We start from the raw sequence: 4,078 nt of genomic DNA, 5'->3' as shown, positions 1-4,078 counted from the left end.
ACCAACCCCTTTATAGAGTGGATACCTCAAACTGTTGATCTAGTGCCTCCTTCCAAACCTTAGAAGCCCATTCTGTGATATAATTTGCTGAATACTTTTTTCCTTTGGCTCTCTCAACCAAAGTGACCTCTGCTGCTTCCATTGCTTTGTCTATCTGAATATCAACACCAAGCACAAGGTTTGGGCTTACCTTCTTTTTCTTTATCAGCTTACCTTTCTTCCTCTTCTCCCCTGTAGTCCCGTTCCTCCCCCCTTCCCCTGCCTCTGTTATGATCTCGTTCGCATGATGCCTTCTGCAGAGAGCGACTCAAACTGCCTCTTTGCCTAGCTGCTTCGATGGATTAATACTTTTCCTTCTGTTGGTAGTCCCGCCTCTCCCATAGAGAGAGAAATCCCCTACCTCCTATAGAAAGGGAGTCTGGTTGAACACTCTCGGCACCACCGAGAGATAAGAGGTCAAATCCCCTCTGAACTACGCATTGTGTTCCCCTTGTCCCTTCTCAGAACCCTCCAATAAGACTCCTAAACCCTCGGTCGAGCCTTCTTCTACAAAAACTTCTGCAGTGGGGTTTTCTTTCTGGCTTAAGACCTCTCCAGCCCTTTGATGAAGCGAGCTCTTGCATGCAGCCGCACTATCCAACCTTTTCCCTTTTATTGCTTACGAGAGCCCCAGGTCCTTTACCAGGGAAGATTTCAAACCCTCCTTACTCTTATATCTGCAACTGATAACTACATCTTTTAGCCCACCCGGGAATAGACCATGGGGTTTTGAAAAACAGGGGTTTTGAGCACTTACATGTTTTCCATCCGCCTCCTCCGCTGCACAGATTGTCGAGATGTGCTCTAGAACCTACCTCCTCTTTGGTTTCCCATCAGTTCCCCATGCATGTTCTTTGGAGCTCCATTGGTTTTCCTCCAGAAACCCTAAAATGCTTCCTTGGCTCTAGCCCTCCCTTGGACCTCTCCACTTCCCAGCTGGAAGTCCACCTGGACAAATGAACTTCTCAATATTATGCTCTGTGACATCCAAACCCCACACTAGTAGGATGTCGTGAGGCTTGGGGTCCAAATTATTAGAATCCCATTGGTTGACCATTGTTTCCTCCCCTATCTGCTGCTTGTGAACTCCACATATTACGATAGCTGTTAGTTCCTTCTGCGGGCGCGTGCAACTGAAAGCTAAAACCAAAACGATTAAACTCTACAGTAAAAACCTTTTCCATCCTTCCTCCACCCTATGCTTTCGTTTTCCACTAGCATCATTCTCAATGCACCCAACCCTGGTGACAGGTACAATCCAGTTGTCCACTGCCAGTTGACTCATATTGCCATGTGTCTCGATCTCCATACTGCACCGTATATTGACCTCTGACAAAATTTTGTAGGGTTTCAAACCCTAACTCCATCGCCACTAGCTCCGCTCCTCTAATTCTCTCCTTAAAAACCAGTTAATATTTTTTTTTTCAAAGCATGGGTTTCATGCTCATTATTGATGGTCTTTTAGGTAAAACTATGTTCTTCGTGCTTCTAGGGTTTGTTAGGTCTTAGGATTTATTGTCATGAGTCAAAGGAGTCAACATGTTATGTTCTTGTCCTGCGAGAAATTCCAGAATACCAAATCTGTGAAGAAATACAACCCAGAACACATAATAAAATGAGAAAAACAACAAGTGTTTTATTATTCAGAGATAAAAGCAATGTTCACTTGCCTCTTCGAGGGGGCAACCTCTAGCAGAGCAGAGTTTGATTACAAATAAGACTCGATGATCTTTCCCTTCTAACTACGACTATTTATAGCTAAATGACCTTCAACAACCTAACGACTAGTGGTCCTTTGCATAACATGGGTTAACCACTTTATTTATTAATTATGGCCTGTTTGCAACTAACTGTGGTCCCTTTCTTAAATGTGGGTCAACCACTTACAATTATTAATACGGGCTTTATTGACTCTTTAACTAACTATGACTATGACTCGACCCTATTGGGTTTATTACATAAATAAAGGGGTTAGGGTTGGACCCTAACATGCCCTCCCCCATCAAAAGCAGCCTTGTCCTCAAGGCTGAAGCTGCAGAAACTGCTGAAGAATAGTGGCTGGTTCCCAGGTCGCATCTTCTGGAGAGGTGTCTTTCCACTTGACGAGGACTTCCTTGATCATGCAGCCACGCAGATGTATTTCACGAGTATCGAGGACCTGTTCAGGTTGGAGCCAGAGTGAACCTTCCTCATCCAATTCGGGTAGATTGGTTTGAATTATGCAATTGTTCCCCACCACTTTCTTGAGGCATGATACATGGAAGACTGGATGGATTTTTGAAGTTGGTGGCAAGGCTAGCTTGTAGGTGATTGCTCCAATGCGCTGAAGTATTTGATAAGGTCTGTAGAATTTTGGAGCTAATTTCTGGCAACCCTTTTCTTTAAGCGATGTTTGCTTATATGGTTGCAGCCGCAGGAATACTTGATCCTCTTCTTGAAATATGCGCTCTGAACAATGTTAGCCTGCCTATTGCTTCATTCGATTCTGAGCTTGATGGAGATTATCTTTGAGACGAGCTAGCATGGCGGCACGGTTCTGTAGGAGTTGATCAACTGCTTGCACCTTAGAGCATCCAGGGATATAAGAAATAGGTGAAGGTGGGAGTTGGCCATACACTGCTTCATATGGAGTCATCTTGGTGGCTTCATGATAATTAGTATTATACCACCATTCATCGAAAGGTGGCCACTGTACCCATTGATGTTGCTTTTCTGATGTGAAGTACCTTAGGTATGTCTCCAAACATTTGTTGACTGCTTTAGTTTGACCATCAGTTTGGGGATGATAGGTAGTACTTAGTTGGAGTTGGGTGCCTTGTAGCTTGAAAAGTTCTTGCCAAAATTTGCTGGTAAAAGTCGGGTCACAATCAGACACAGTGGAAGTTGGCATGCCATGCAATTTGAAGATCTGGTCCATGAAAGCTTGATTCACCAAAGTGGGGGTAAATGGGTGGGGTAGATCACAAAAATGAGCATATTTAGAAAGTCTGTCCACAACCACCATGATGACAGATTTGTTGCCCGACTTCGGGAGACTAGTAATGAAATCCGTAGAAACATCCGTCCAGACAGTGGCAAGGATTGGCAATGGTTGTAAGGTTCCTGGTAACTTGACTATTTCTCCTTTGTGGCGTTGACACACATCACATTCAACTACAAAAGTAAGAATGTCATTTTTCATGCCCGTCCAAAAGAAAGAACAACGAGTGTGAGCATAAGTCTTTTGAAAACCTGCATGTCTTGCAGTGGGAGATGAATGCAACTCTGCCAAAATACGAGCTTTGAGGGTGGATGTTGGCGATATAACTACTCAATCCTTGTAGTGAATAACCTCATCCTTCTAAGAGTAGCCAACTGAAAGTCTTCAATTAAATAATAAAATTTAATTACGTCTCTCCCAATCTAAATTTCTTATTAGCATAATTTACTACCTTCATACCATTTTTAACAGTGTTGTAACATGTGGATTAATTTCCTTTTTGGTGCACAATCTCCGCCTTTTAGGACAATATGGTGTAGTGACCCAACCCCTACAGATCATTACGACAAACTAAGAATATCAGAGAAGATGAAAGTTTGTACAAACCAACATATTTTTCAAACAACTAATCCAAAATTAGTACCTTAACTTTTTCATGAATATATCGTATTGAGAATGTTTGAAAAATGGTGGGAAATCTGGTTAGCGACTATCTCTCTTCTGCGAGGGTGATGCCGAAGAGTTAAGATTTCATTGTTTTGAATTTTTTTTTTGTTAAATCAGAAAAACCAATATTAATGGAGATATCAGTATTTTTTAACTAAATTTTGTGAAGTGACTAAATGTAGCTTTAACCATTCACCTTAAGATTTTTTTTACAATATAATTTCCTAAGTCTATTTAATATCTTCATTATCATAAAAACCAACCTATATCCATCTTAACTCCACATCTACCACTCTTAGAGGGATGAAATCTATTTATCCCTCCACTTGGTAGACCCGGAATTAAGATGGATCTAAGCTGATAGAATTTCCCCTTTAAATAATCTATGCTCAC

The sequence above is a fragment of the Pinus tabuliformis genome, chromosome 1_2 (genome assembly GCF_031772625.1).
Source record: "Pinus tabuliformis cultivar Carrire ecotype Pingquan chromosome 1_2, CPIR1, whole genome shotgun sequence".
NCBI classification, from domain to species: Eukaryota; Viridiplantae; Streptophyta; class Pinopsida; order Pinales; family Pinaceae; genus Pinus; species Pinus tabuliformis.
This window is presented reverse-complemented; position numbering follows the sequence as displayed.